At 43.9% G+C, this 15,845-nt stretch overlaps 1 long non-coding RNA gene across 1 annotated transcript; it reads left to right on the top strand.

Annotated features, from left to right (window-relative positions):
* The first annotated feature begins 11,925 nt into the window (after positions 1 to 11,925).
* LOC134459955 (uncharacterized) lies at positions 11,926 to 12,745 on the top strand. Its single transcript, XR_010036913.1, has 2 exons — positions 11,926 to 12,275; positions 12,653 to 12,745. It is a non-coding gene; the product is annotated as an uncharacterized LOC134459955 (long non-coding RNA).
* Positions 12,746 to 15,845: the final 3,100 nt, after the last annotated feature.

Genomic DNA, 15,845 nt, shown 5'->3' with positions numbered 1-15,845 from the left:
CCCCTTATTTTTTTTATATATAATATACTGCATATTTTTTCGTATGGTGTTGCCTAGGTATCCATGATGGTGTATATGAGTGTGTGTGAATGCAGGTGTGTGTTCATGTCCTTCAACAGCTTAGCAGTATCAGCTACAGTAGAAACCACAAAGTGTAGATTTTCCCTTTCCATCCAGAAACCGAGAGGCTGGCGTGCAATTTCCAGATGGTTGCCAGCCCTGGTTCTTGGAAGGGATTCCCCCCTCCCTGTCGTATTTGAATTTTAAACACGCCCATTCATTTCAAGGTGTTGCCATTAGATGGCCGCTTCTCTCATAAAGAACATTAAGGGCATAGGCCTATAGAATCTTGGTTAGGAATAGCGACGTGTGATTATTTAAGTTTCGGTAGTGGAACATTATAGTAGAACGCTTTCACCTCCCCTGACAACTGTCGCCAGAGGATAATCCAACACTGAATTCAGAGGGCAGCCCGTTGGAATAGCCAGCACACTGTAGATCGGCAATCCCGTTTTCATACAGGCCAATTCCCCCCCAAAAAAATCTGATTATCAGATTATAGAAACAAAAACAGTAGCTCCACTTGCCGGTAGTCCGGTATTTTTATGTGCTTCAAAATTTCTCACCAAGGACCACAAACTGAAATGACAAGCTCCAACTACAAGTTCTTCTTTTAAAGCCATCTTTTTGCAACTTGATAGTAGGGCTGCCCGATTATGGAAAAAATCATAATCACGATTATTCAGGTCAAAATCACGATAATGATCAGATGATTCATGTCTAAACAAGAATGTCTCTTAACACAAATATGCTGCTTTGTTTAGCCTGCGTGACATAGCTATGTGCTGAGAATGTGCGAGCAGTGCACCAATCTGCAGGTGTGCAGCTTAGAGGGAGCACTGCATTTTTTAACCATAAAATCGTGATTTTAATTTTTTATAATCATTATGGCCAAAATTGCAATTTTGATTAAAATTCAATTAATTGTGCAACCCTACTTGACAGACAGCACCATGATGTAAAAGATGTACGTAGGTCTTTCATGCCTGTTTTAACCAAGATTATTCACGTCAGACTCCCATATTAAATCCTTTCCATCCGATATGCTTCTTACCAGCCAAATGACAATGGCCTCCAAACACAATGGTAAAATAGACATAAATGATGAAAAAGGCAACAAAGCTCCACAGACTATTGCTTTAGGCCATTAGCCCCGGGCTGACCTGGATTAAGTGAAGTGAAGTGAAAGTCCATTTGGGAAACTTCAACTTCCATTGTCATTGTGACACAGTGCCCCAAGGGTGCCAAAGAGGGCCGGCGGCCCAAGTTTCCTATGGAAAAGACACTTCTCCTCTTGCTCCCTTTCTTTCTTTCTTTCTTTCTTTCTTTCTTTCTTTCTTTCTTTCTTTCTTTCTTTCTTTCTTTCTTTCTCTCTTTCTTTCTGTGTGTGTGTGTGTGTGTGTGCACTGATAGTGGTATTTGATATTTTCTCCTCCATCCTGCAGGTGGAGGGACCTCCCTTCTGACGAGTGCAGATTATCTGGCATCATTTCGCGCATTACTTATTTAAGAGAGACTTATGTTATGAGACACTTCACTCTTCCTGGTGGTAGAGAGTAGAGCAGAGTATAATATTTTGATCCCAGGGGGAAATTAAGATATCAAGTAGCATACACACATGAATAAAGACATGAAGACATTGTCCACAAGACATAACACACATATTTACACATTAAAAATCATATACAGCTCAAGGCCACTTCATTAGAATAGCATGAAAAAGCCGATCCATTTCCACAACTCCATCAACAATGCCAAACTGTGATGGACCGTAGATCCACGGCCCAGCCGGTCAACTACTCCAATCATCCAATCCTTCCTCTTCACATATTTTGGCCTTCCAGCTCAAAAAACCCATGAATTGGGGAACTCGCATCACCAGAACATTGCAACAAAATCACAACTCTCTTCATCAAAATTCGTTTCATATCAGTGCACATAAAATCAGTTGAAATTTGGCACTCTCTACATAACATGCAATGCTCAATACTGCACGGCGCCAACTGAGGAGTGTAGACAGAGCCGTTAATAAAGAGAGTTTGGCTAACTATGGGTTCGAATGTTGAGCTATCCCACAATGCTGATTGGTTCTGGGCTGGTCACGTGTTTTATGGACGCCATGTTTGTTCCCCATACTCCCACAATGAGCATATATCAGATATAAGAATTAACACTTCACTATATTATTATTACATTATTGTTATGCCACACTGTTGTGCATATACAGTCATGGCCAAAAGTATCAGCACCCCTTCAATTCTGTTAGAAAATACTCAATTTCTTCCAGAAAAAGATTGCAATCAAAAAATCTTTGTTATTAATATCTTCATTTGTTTGTCTTGCAATGAAAAAACACAAAAGAGAATGAAAAAAAGTCAAATGAATGATCATTTTACACAAAACTCCAAAAATGGGCCGGACAAAAGTATTGACGCCCTCAGCCTAATACTTGGTAGCACAACCTTTAGACAAAATATCTGCGAACAGCCACTTGTGGTAACCATCAATGAGCTTCCTACAACACTCTGCTGGAATTTTAGACCATCCTTCTTGAGATTTGAAGGGTGCTTTCTCCAAACTGCCACTGTGAGACCCCTCCACAGGTTTTCTATGGGATTAGGGGGTGGACTCCTACATTATGCAGCAAAATTTGTTGATAGTCTTTAGACTTCATAATTTCATGCACATGGTCAAGCAGTCCAGTGCCAGAGGCAGCAAAGCAACCTCAAAACATCAGGGAACCTCTGCCATGTTTGACTGTACGGACCGTATTCTTTTCTTTGAAGGCCTCAGTGTTTTCCTGTCAATTCAAATGAATGCAGGAAAAAAGATGAGGCCTTCAGAGAAAATAACACGGTCCGTACAGTCAAACATGGCAGAGGTTCCCTGATGTTTTGAGGTTGCTTTGCTGCCTCTGGCACTGGACTGCTTGACCGTGTGCATGAAATTATGAAGTCTAAAGACTATCAACAAATTTTGCAGCATAATGTAGGAGTCCACCCCCTAATCCCATAGAAAACCTGTGGAGAGATCTCGCAATGATAGTTTGGAAAAAGCACCCTTCAAATCACCTCAAGGATGGTCTAAAATTCCAGCAGAGTGTTGTAGGAAGCTCATTGATGGTTACCGCAAGTGGCTGTTCGCAGATATTTTGTCTAAAGGTTGTGCTACCAAGCATTAGGCTGAAGGTGTCAATCATGTGAAAGCCATTAAGCCATTTCTACCCCAAAAAAGTAGAATATTATTCAATGGCTCAGCCAATCACCTCACCTGAGTACGATTGAGCAAGCATTTCACTTCCTGGAAGCAAAACTGAAGGGAATTTATCCTCAGAATAAGCAGGACCTGAAGACTGTTGTAATAGAGAGCTCACTATAGCATCACCAGGGATAAAACCCAGTGTCTATTGATATGGATTGCAAATTACAGGCTGTAACTGACTGGAAAGTATTTGCAACCAAATAATTTTTTAAAAATCAAGTTTGTTTTATTAGACTGTCCAATTACTTTTGGTCCCTTAAAAATGGGGTGGCACTGATAGAAAATGTCATAATTCCTTCACCGTTCACTCGATTTGGACGCAAACACACCCATATTAAAGCTGAAAGTTTGCTGTTAATGTACATCGCGTTTGTTTAATTTAAAATTCATTGGGATGGTGTACAGCACCAACAAGATGAAAATTGTGCAGATGTCCAAATATTTATGGCCCTAACTGTATGATGCCCATATCATTACAATGTGGAATTCTCGCCGTGGGGAGCAAACATGGCGTCCATTTGAGTTAGCCAAACTCTCATATATACGGCTCTGAGTGTAGAAATGGGGTAAAATAGGGAGTGGAGAGGCTCTGGCCATTTCTCAATGTCTAGTGTGCGTCCTTCGAAGTGTATCAGCCTTTGTAATCACGCCCAGTGATTGGGTACTCTTTGGTGATCTCTGCGGAGTGAGTATCCAATCACTGGGCCTGACTAATTAGGCTGACACACTTCCAAGGCTACACTTGACATTGGGAAATGGTGTGTATGTAAAACAGGCTGTGAACACACACACACGAACAGACAGTGCACACCCTAAAGAGATAAGATCTGCCTTCCTGAAGCGTGTGCGTTGATTAAAAATAAAGTACACTTTTTATGTTTTTCTGTGCTTCTTCAGAAAGCTCATATCAGGGATGTGGTGGTGGAAGAGAAATTATGCATGTGCACGCTGCCTTTTCTAGCCCCATAGCAGCCTTTTGCCTGTCGGCAGGGATGGTAATAGTATTCGGTGGAACCGGCTCAGCAAGGACATGATCCCATAGTCTTCTCTCCACTCCTTCAGAGAACTGGGGACATATACATGTCCCAATGTTTTGCTTCCACCACCTGTATTCCCCATGATAGCACCACCACTGACTGAATTCACTGCCCTGTTGTGTGTCCCGCCATCAATGTTCCCCTGGGAAACCCGAACTGTTAGAGTCGTAATCTTTTTTGTATTTTTGTTTTGATGACGTGTCTTTGCAATTGTGGTTAGGGTTCCAAACTGGTTTTAGGGAATGAATATTTTTAATGTCTGAAAATAATGGTAATTTTATTAGAATTATGATATGTTTAGTTTCCTTATGATAACTGTCTTTATTTTTTCAATTGTTTTGTGCACTACTCTCCCATAATTTCTGAGTTTCTAATGGGTAGTCCTGTAAAAAAAAAAGGCTGAACTTTTGTAATTTGATAGAGAGCGTAGTAGGCAGAGCAGCTTGCTGTGAGACTGAATCTGAGTCCTGGTTTGTAAACTATTTGAATTTCTGAATGCCTTAGATTCTCCCAATTATTATTTTGTTTAGTTAAGTCTTTAAGTTTGAACAACCGTCGTGTTGATTTTTGTTGTAGCCTTTTTGAAAGTTTTTGTTGATCACTTTTGAGCAATGTAAATAAATCAGAACTCTTACCACAAAATCTGCACTTGTTTGTGGTCCTTTTACCTCGGTTGCCTGAAAGAGTGTGCACATCCATCCCCTTTGTGAGTTTGGACAGCAAGGTCTTATTCTTCACATCCACACACACACACATTCCACAGCAGTAGTAGCTGGTCCCCTTCCAGAATCTTTAGTTTTGTATCCATTTCTTAGAGAATATGATGATACAATAAAAAGCCATTTATGGTACAATAGCGGTTTTCAGTCTTTTGAAATAATAACATAATAACAGAAACTAACCAAATAAGTTTGATCACAAGTTTTGGGGCTGATAACATTCATATTGTGTCACTCAAATGGGTCCGAATGGCCATTACAGATAACCATCTTCACTTGTGTATTGTCTTGTGATTTGTTTGTGCATAAAAGGTCAATGGGTTTGCTTATCCCTCAAGTCAGTGCTTCACAGACAGTTTTCATGTGTCATGAAGAAAGCAAAAGGTTTGTCAAAAGGGTCTTTGGATAATTTAATTATAAGTTGAAATCAAGCCGAATACAATTTCATCGATTATTGCAAGGGGAATTGTTCAAGAGGCATGGAACAACAAAAATATAACTTAAAGGGAAATATAGACAACATGAAAAACGAGCTGTTTTTCAAGCTGTACAGCAAAGAGGCACTGCAGAAAAGATGGCCTTTTGGGGGTTGCCAGAACACTACATTTGTAGAACAGTCAACATGGCTCATGATAAAAGTTACACCATCCCTTCTGTCAGACAAGGTTATGGCGTAATACGAGATACAAATGCACTATACCTTTGGTCCATACTCATAGGACGTTGAATACATGAACTTGTGAAAAATACTGGAGGAAAATGTACATTACATCGTTTGAGGCTTGGAGCCTGGTATCCTGATTATCATTGAATTTCAAAATCTCGTTTCAAGACTTGGTCTGGCCCCGTGCATAATGATTAACGTTTCCCAAATGGCAAGGTTGATCCACCTCCCTCGATGTGCTGCTGGTCGAGGCCAGAAAAGGCGGTGCCGAAGCACCATGGCCGTTGGAGCTGCTCAAAGTGAATTGATTCCAGTTGAAGAGGGTGGAGTTCCTGTTTTTTTTTCGGAGCTCAGAAACAATATGTTACTCAAGGCCTAACTAGAAGCAACGCCGAAGTGAGTAACCTGGTACAATAACTGTTCTGTATATAATATATAACATAACATAACATAACATAACATAATAAAACATAATAAATATAATATCTGGTTTCGTGTTGGAGCATGGCACAATAGCTCTTCTGTATTTGGACACTTGTCAACAGTGACTCAGCTAGTTGGGCCTCGCTGCCACACACGCACGAACACATACATACACATACTCTCTCTCTCTCTCTCTCTCTCTCTCTCTCTCTCTCTCTCTATCTCTCTCTCTCTCTCTCTCTGTCTCTCTCTCTCTTTTAAAAGAGCCTGTAGTTTTTGGCTCTGCTTTAGACCTAGCCCTGGAAAAGCCTATGCCCTGCCTAACTCTGAACCTTCTGAGGTCTAAGGTCACTACAGTGGGAGACCTGGTAAGAATTACTGGCCCGGATTTTAGGAACTACAATGCGTTAACCAACCACCTGGGAACCCGTTCCTCTCGCATAATGGCCCAGCTCCTTGAGAAGTGGAGGGCCAAGTTAAAGCAAACAGAACTGGGAATGGTGCATGCTTTCAGCAGAGGGGCACGCAACCCAGACTGTAGTGACCACTTCCCTAATCTTGCTCTGTCCCCTAATTTGAGGGGCTGTTCTGGTATTCTTTTAGAATGTGATAAGCTTCCTTTTTTAGTCCCCCCTGCGAAGGGTAAAGCACTGTACAAGTTATGTGTAAAATCATTTAATCGAAATTCTCTGGATGCAAGGCCCGACACGCCTTGGCGTGATGTGTTAGAATTAAAGGAGGATGTTAAACCTGAATGGAGAGTGTTGCACAAGTCACCCTTAACCAAGAAGTGTGGGGATCTCCAATGGAGAATTCTCTTATGGTGTGGTTGCAGTGAATGCTTTTGTTTCTGTGTTGAACCCTGAGGTTGGCCCTAAGTGTCCTTTTTGTCCCCAAAGAGAAACAAACCATTTTTCATACATTTATGCAATGTGTAAGGCTGAAACCTTTGTTTTATCTTTGCTTTTCACAATGCTCAATGAGCAGTTTTCCATTGTATCTTTTATTTGTGGCTCGAAATATGTAAGGAGACAACGAAACAAGTGTCAATTGTTGAATTTTCTTGTGAGCCAAGCCAAAATGGCTATATATGTTAGCAGAAGGAAAAAAATTGAAGAAGACACTAGTGTCGATATTGTGCTGCTTTTTGCTGCCCTTGTGAGATCTCGCATTTTAATTGATTTTCGCTTCTACAAGCTAATGAACAATGTGGAGGTTTTTGAACAAACCTGGTGTCATAATGGTGCTGTGTGCTCTGTTAGGAACGATTAATTGCTTTTTACACATGTATTGGCACCTGACTGAGATGTAAAATGTATTTACCTATGTAACTTTTGTTTTTTGAGATTGTTACTCCATGGCACTTTTTGTGCTTCTGTATTCCAAGAATTTGTAATAAAGGTGTTTTGAAAATTCAAATTCTCTCTCTCTCTCCCCCTTTCCTCCTTCCTTGTGGGAGGAGGTCAGGAAGAGGCTAGCCATGCTACGCAGAGCTGAGCGCATCTGGAAACGCAGCAAACGTAAGCAAAAAGAGCGAGACTGCTTCTTCAAGGACCCCTTCAAGCATGCCAGACAGCTGCTGGAGGGGAGGAAGACTGGCAAGTTCAAAACCACCAGGAAGCAGTTGGAACAGCATGTCAGAAAGCAGTATAGTGATCCACAAAGGAGCGTCCCCTTAGGAACACCAGGATACGTACCGCGACCTGCACAACCAACAGCTGAATTCAACATCATGCCTCCCAAGCTCAGCGAGGTCAGGCAAGTTGTGGAGAAGGCAAGGTCCTCCTCCGCACCAGGCCCCAACGGAGTCCCCTACAAGCTCTACAAGAACTGCCCCAAGGTACTGGAGCTGCTATGGTACCTAATGAGAACCATTTGGAAAAAACAACTCATTCCATCTGAGTGGCAAAGAGCGGTAGCAGTGTTCATCCCAAAGGAAGCAAACTCCACAGAGATTGGCCAATTCCGTAACATCGCCCTCCTCAACGTAGAAGGAAAGCTCTTCTTCTCAGTGCTAGCCGGAAGGATGACCAACTACCTGCTCCAAAACAACTACATCGATACCAACTGCCAGAAGGCAGGAGTGCCAGGTTTCCCAGGATGTGTTGAGCACTCCACAATGATCTGGGATCAGATCCAGAGAGCTAAGCGGGACAAGACAGATCTTCACGTCATCTGGCTTGACCTGGCGAATGCATATGGAACAGTTCCACACCAGCTGATCACTTATGCCATGGAGTTCTTCCACATGCCCACTTGCATTAGGAACATGATAGCATGCTATTTTAACAACCTGCAGATGTGCTTCTCTACCCAAGACTTCACCACGGGGTGGCAGCGGCTTGAAGTCGGAATAGCGATGGGGTGTGCCATTTCTCCGATACTCTTTGTCACAGCATTTGATATCATTTTTATCGGTGCTAGGCAAATGGCAGGAGGAATCAGACTGCCAACTGGCCAGAGGTTTCTCCCGCTAAGGAGCTACATGGACGACGTCACCACCCTTCTTCAGACAGCGCCATGTACATCAAGGCTTCTGAAGAGGATTGATGAGCTGATGTCATGGGCAAGAATGAAGATCAAGCCCTCCAAGTCCCATAGCCTGTCACTCAGGAGAGGAGTCAGGAACGATAGCACCACCTTTGTCATCGGAGGAGAAAAGATCCAACTACTCGCAGAGCAACCCATCAAAAGCCTGGGGAGGCAGTACACTGCTGAGCTTTCCGATAAGCAGATGGGGAAAGCTGTCATGAAGCAGCTCTCAGATGGCCTGGCGAAGATCGGCCAAAGCCAACTCCCGGGGAAGTACAAGGTCTGGTGCTACCAATTCACTCTCTACCAGAGAGTAATGTGGCCCCTGAAAATGAGCGAGATCCCCTCATCGACCGTGAGTAAGATGGATGGGAAAGTCAACTCATTCATACAAAAGTGGTTGGGGCTGCCAAGGTGCCTCTCTGACACTGGCCTGTTTGGGAGAAATCCTGTCAGGCTGCAAATTCGCGCTCTCTCAGGGTCGCTACAGATGGCGCCATGACCAGGTCCTGAGAAAGCTTGCCGAGGTGCTGGAGGAGTGCAGACAGGGTAGCAGAATACCATCGCCTGCAGAGGACTCTACCATCTTTATTGCGGAAGGAGGAATTGGAAGCATCAGGCAAAAAGAAACAACAAGGCCCTTCACTCCCGGCCAGGAGTGGAGCATGAAGGTTGACTTGGATAGAAAGCTTCACTTTCCCACAGAGATCACCACTACATCTCTCCGGCCAGACATACTGGCTTGGTCTGCAAAGGCAAGAGCGGTAGCTCTAATAGAGCTCACTGTACCATAGGAGGAAGGGATTGAGGCAGCCTTTGAACAGAAAAAGGCCAAGTACTCCGAACTGGCTGCGGAGTCCCGGGAGGCGGGCTGGAAGACTTCCATATATCCAATCGAAGTGGGATGCCGAGGCTTTATGGGGCTGTTGACCATACGCCTTCTGAAGGATGTGGGAGACACTGGAGGAAGGCTAAAGAAGGCAACAAAGGAGCTGGCAGAGGAGGGAGAAAAAGGTAGCTTTTGGCTCTGGCTGCGGAGGAAGGACAGGAGCTGGGGGAATAACAACTAACCCCCATGGATAACATCTCTCAGCTGCAGGGGGTGACAGGGAGACATCCCTGTCACTGCCCCGCCACCGGAGACGTTTCGGGATTAAAGGGGCGAAACGTTGTTGACACGGTGGTTCCCGACTGATGACCCTGCAGCTGACCCATGGGTACCGGAGGAGGTGCGACAGGCAGCAATGCCCAGCAGGATGCAACACCTTCCTGTACAAATCCCAGCAGCCCCTTTGTGATCCTCCCCAGGCAGGTGGAGGAGCAGTTTCTCTAGTTACACACCTGTTATAGTACCTGCTCTGGTCTCAGGAGAGTGTCCTGGCACAGGTGTGTGAGAAAAGTGTGAAAAGTGAAGAAACAGAGGTGTGTGTGTGTGTGTGCGTGTGCGTGTGCGTGTGCGTGTGCGTGTGCGTGTGCGTGTGCGTGTGCGTGTGCGTGTGTGCGTGTGTTCGTGTTCGTGTGTGTGTGTGTGTGTGTGTTTGTGAAAACTGTTTGTGAAGAGACATAGGTGTGTGTGTGAGTGTGTGTGTCTGTGTGTGCGCACACGCTCTAAGTATCGTGCCTGGAGCGCCGAGACAGAATTTGAAAGTGAGGAACAAGACAGCATTTAAGAGTGGCCATGCTTCCAGACGGGAGCACGAGTCGTTTATGCCTGACGGTGGGATGGATATTGGTGTGTGTGTTTGAGCGGTGGGATGGATATTGGTGTGTGTGTTTGAGCGGTGGGATGGATATTGGGGTGTGTGTTTGAGCGGTGGGATGGATATTGGGGTGTGTGTTTGAGCGGTGGGATGGATATTGGGGTGTGTGTTTGAGCGGTGGGATGGATATTGGGGTGTGTGTTTGAGCGGTGGGATGGATATTGGGGTGTGTGTTTGACGGTGGGATGGATATTGGTGTGTGTGTTTGAGCGGTGTGTGAACGCGTATTCGACAGGAGCTCCATCGGGTGTGTGTGCGTCCATGATGCCCAATCACGGAGCTCCATCGGGTGTGTGTGCGTCCATGATGCCCAATCACGGAGTCGGACCACAGAACTCCCCCTCCCCGTACAGGTGAGTCTAATTATATTACACAGGTCAGTCTACCATTACAAGTGGGTTTATATGAGTACAGGTGGTAACACTTTACTTTACGGATCGCTAATAAGGTGTTAATTTCATACTAATTTCTCAGTAATTTCAGTCTAATTTTATGGTAATAACTGCTTGTTATTAGTAATAACAGCAAAATAACCATATGGTTTCCAGTGCAATTACACTATAATTTCTCATTAATAACAGCAAAAATAACCATACAGTTTCCAGTGCAATTATGCTGTAGTTTCTAGTTAATAGTAGGCTAATGGAAACAGCTACTGTGTCATCATAGTAGTTAGGTGGTAGGTATGCCAGTAACTAAACGGTATCAGCCGAAGTAGTTTCATACTAATTAGGCTACATCAGGGCCGTAATGTGCAATATTTCCTCTTCCTATGTTATTGCATAGAAACGACCACCCAAGCATCCTTGTATTATTTCTGCTTAATTACCTTGTAAACAATTGAGTAGTTATATGGAAATAAGATAGAATCAGGGCCGTAAAATGCATTATCACCTATTCCACTCAATTTTATGGAAATTACATATTTTCATGGTCTTAAAATGTCTTATTTCTTATTTCCACGCAATTACTTAGTTATTATCATTTTAATACAATATAGACTAGCCTACTATGAAGTGATTCAAGTACACAGACAAACACATTGTGTGCAAAACTTTATTTATTTTTCCAATCAGTTATGAGATTCATGTTCACTGATGTGAGGTTGTCAATCTGCCACCATCCAGAGGAAGTCCTGTGAACACAAACAAACAAACAGAGAAGTCAACTGCAAGACCGGTTTCACCACGTTTATTTTTTTATGTTATCAATTCACCATCGCTAAATTTGCTTCTGAAATGCAGTACCATGTTAAATGCACGTTGTAAATCTTCCTCAGGCTGACATCGTTGCTGATTTACAAAGGCAAACTCTAGCTAGCACCTAGCTTCAGTCATTGAAAACATGGTGGGCAGAGCTAGCTAGAACTAGTGGTTTCCATGTACCTCTGTAGGCTATGCCATTTCAGCACAAACACGGCTGATAAGACGTGTTTGCAATGTATACAGTTTAAAATCCTTCAATGCTCAGAGACAAAATGAAAGCAGGTTAAAGCTAGAACTACATTAAAAGTTCGTTGTCAGGAAGCTTACCTTGCCTGGCTCTGCTGCACTGAAGTTGAACTAGCTCGCTGTGGCGGCGGCGAGTCCTGTTGTTGCTAGGCAACGAAAGTTTGGTTACTGCAGAACAGGAGCGTCCCAATCAGTATACTTCTGTACTTCAAGCACACTCGTTCTAGTTGTACGCTGCCCGCTCTGCTTGCAGTATGGCTCAGAGACGCTGGCGTTGTTTAATTGAGTACCCTGACACACAAGGGTGGAGTTTGAGACGCACCACACAGTGCTTTCGCACGCAGGCAGCAACCAGGGTAACTTTCAAGGTGAGCTAAAATGGTCTTGATGTTGATTTCATCCACCTTCAATCGTTGAATTACTTTAGCCTTATGCAAACATGTTTTATGAGTTAGTGTTAGGTTTATGTTTGTTCTGGAAATGAAACGGCATACAGAAGTACCTTTACAATGGAAACCACTAGCTAGCTCTGCCCACCATGTTTTCAATGACTGAAGCTAGGTGCTAGCTAGAGTTTGCCTTTGTAAATCAGCTATGTTGTCAGCCTGAGGAAGATTTACAACGTGCATTTAACATGGTACTGCATTTCAGAAGCAAATTTAGCGATGGTGAATTGATAACATAAAAAAATAAACGTGGTGAAACCGGTCTTGCAGTTGACTTCTCTGTTTGTTTGTGTTCACAGGACTTCCTCTGGATGGTGGCAGATTGACAACTTCACATCAGTGAACATGAATCTCATAACTGATTGGAAAAATAAATAAAGTTTTGCACACAATGTGTTTGTCTGTGTACTTGAATCACTTCATAGTAGGCTAGTCTATATTGTATTAAAAATGATAATAACTAAGTAATTGCGTGGAAATAAGAAATAAGACATTTTAAGACCATGAAAATATGTAATTTCCATAAAATTGAGTGGAATAGGTGATAATGCATTTTACGGCCCTGATTCTATCTTATTTCCATATAACTACTCAATTGTTTACAAGGTAATTAAGCAGAAATAATACAAGGATGCTTGGGTGGTCGTTTCTATGCAATAACATAGGAAGAGGAAATATTGCACATTACGGCCCTGATGTAGCCTAATTAGTATGAAACTACTTCGGCTGATACCGTTTAGTTACTGGCATACCTACCACCTAACTACTATGATGACACAGTAGCTGTTTCCATTAGCCTACTATTAACTAGAAACTACAGCATAATTGCACTGGAAACTGAATGGTTATTTTTGCTGTTATTAATGAGAAATTATAGTGTAATTGCACCGGAAACCATATGGTTATTTTGCTGTTATTACTAATAACAAGCAGTTATTACCATAAAATTAGACTGAAATTACTGAGAAATTAGTATGAAATTAACACCTTATTAGCGATCCGTAAAGTAAAGTGTTACCGTACAGGTGAATACCTCTACCTATAGACACGGAGGTGAACTCCTCAACCTATAGAGAAGGAGACGCCATCACAGGTGAGTCTACCTACATTACGCAGACACACAGCTACAGTTCATTTCATATTACACAGAGACGCTACCTATACTACTATACCACACAGAGACAGGTGAACACCTCTAGAGAAGGGCACACCGCTCCAGGTGAGTCTGACAGAGACACCATCACAGTCGAGTTTATTAATTATTACAGGTGAGTTTACCTCAGGCCGGCCCGAGGCATAAACGAATATGCGGGGGCCCCAGCAAAGCTCGAGGAAGAAATTTATTCTCCTCTGGTTGTATTTTTTTCTTGCATACGCAATAAGCCCTCCACAATTTACAGATCTCTGTCTCTTCTACATTACTTGTATACTGCTCTCTACATTGGCCCCACATGTTGTACTTGCTTGTATGTAATTTGCTTTGGACACAGTTACATCAGCACCTACAGACACAGAGACACAGTTACATCAGCACCTACAGACACAGAGACACAGTTACATCAGCACCTACAGACACAGAGACACAGTTACATCAACACCTGCAGACACCGAGACACAGTTACATCCTAAAGATATTCAGCTACAGTTTAACACCTACAGACACAGAGAGGCAGTTACAGGTGAATTCAGAGAGATATAGAGTGTGTTTTAAGTGTTTGTATTTCCCAATATTTTAATGTCTCGTGTGTGTTCTAGGGTCTAGCTGAGACATATAGAGTGTCTTGATTGTGTGTGTGTCCAGTGTGTGTGGTCTCTCTGAGTCCTTTAAAGGCCTCCTCCTGCAGGCCCAAGGTCCTCACCAGTGTGTGTGTGTGTGTGTGTGTGTGTGTGTGTGTGTGTGTGTGTGTGTGTGTGTGTGTGTGTGTGTGTGTGTGTGTGTGTGTGTGTGTGTGTCCAGTGTCTGTGGTCTCCTCTGAGTCCTTTAAAGGCCTCCTCCTGCAGGCCCAAGGTCCTCACCAGTGTGTGTGTGTGTGTGTGTGTGTGTGTGGTGTGTGTGTGTGTGTGTGTGTGTGTGTGTGTGTGTGTGTGTGTGTGTGTGTCCAGTGTCTGTGGTCTCTCCTCTGAGTCCTTTAAAGGGCTCCTCCTGCAGGCTCGGGGTCCTCACCAGTGTGTGTGTGTGTGTGTGTGTGTGTGTGTGTGTGTGTGTGTGTGTGTGTGTGTGTGTGTGTGTGTGTGTGTGTGTGTGTGTGTGTGTGTGTGTGTCCAGTGTGTGTGGTCTCCTCTGAGTCCTTTAAAGGCCTCCTCCTACAGGCTCGGGGTCCTCACCAGTGTGTGTGTGTGTGTGTGTGTGTGTGTGTGTGTGTGTGTGTGTGTGTGTGTGTGTGTGTGTGTGTGTGTGTGTGTGTGTGGGTGGGTGTGTGTGTGTGTGTGTGTGTGTGTGTGTGTGTGTGTGTCTGTGTGTGTGTGTGTGTGTGTGTGTGTGTGTGTGTGTCCAGTGTCTGTGGTCTCCTCTGAGTCCTTTAAAGGCCTCCTCCTGCTGGCTCTGGGCCCTCACTAGTGTGTGTGTGTGTGTCTGTGTGTGTGTGTGTGTGTGTGTGGCCTCCTCCTACAGGCTCGGGGTCCGGACTCCTCTGCTGCCCTCGGGAGATGGACCAACCTGCCGCCTGACACGCACACTCTACAGGTAGGCTACATGAATACCCATCCTCACAAGTGTGTGTGTGTGTGTGTGTGTGTGTGTGTGTGTGTGTGTGTGTGTGTGTGTGTTTGTGTGTGTGTGTCTGTGTCTGTGTGTGTGTCTATGTCTGTGTGTGTGTGTGTGTGTGTGTGTGTGTGTGTGCGTGTGCCTGTATCTGTGTGTGTGCACCGCCTGACACGCACACACTACAGGTCTATATACCATTTTCACCAGTGTGTGTGTGTGTGTGTGTGTGTGTGTGTGTGTGTGTGTGTGTGTGTGTGTGTGTGTGTGTGTGTGTGTGTGTGTGTCTGTGTGTGTGTGTGTGTGTATGCCACCTGACATCCTTGTGTATGTAATAACGTGTGTGTGTGTGCCTGCGTGTGTGTGTGTGTGTGTGTGCAGTGTGGCGCGGAGGCGACTGCGGTGACTCAGGGTTCGGCGAGGGAAAGGGGCGGGGCTGAGAATGTGTTTACCTGGCGATCCCCCAGCGCAGGTGCTTCTCAGGTGATACACTTCTGGTAAGAGGCGGAGCCTCTGAGATTTTTTTTTTCTTCAGCCTCTCCCAAGATCCTGGTCATTGTAATGGTGGCAGGTGTTTGTTTACATAAAAAAACATCTTTATTCCCAGAAACATCCAAAGGGATATGCAACATCAGCAGACAACTAGCAAACAGCGATACCTTTTTGGGAAATATTTGGAGTAGGCCTTTGTTAAGATATTTGTAAATGTAAACAAAAGTTGCCCCCATTAGAATAGCTCATGTCTTGGAAAGGGCTGAGCCAAAAAAAATTGCAGCATCAGCAGGTACTGA

The sequence above is a fragment of the Engraulis encrasicolus genome, chromosome 12 (assembly GCF_034702125.1).
Source record: "Engraulis encrasicolus isolate BLACKSEA-1 chromosome 12, IST_EnEncr_1.0, whole genome shotgun sequence".
Lineage (NCBI taxonomy): Eukaryota > Metazoa > Chordata > Actinopteri > Clupeiformes > Engraulidae > Engraulis > Engraulis encrasicolus.
The sequence above is the reverse complement of the archived record's forward strand: the minus strand, read 5'-3'. Positions and strand labels throughout refer to the sequence as shown.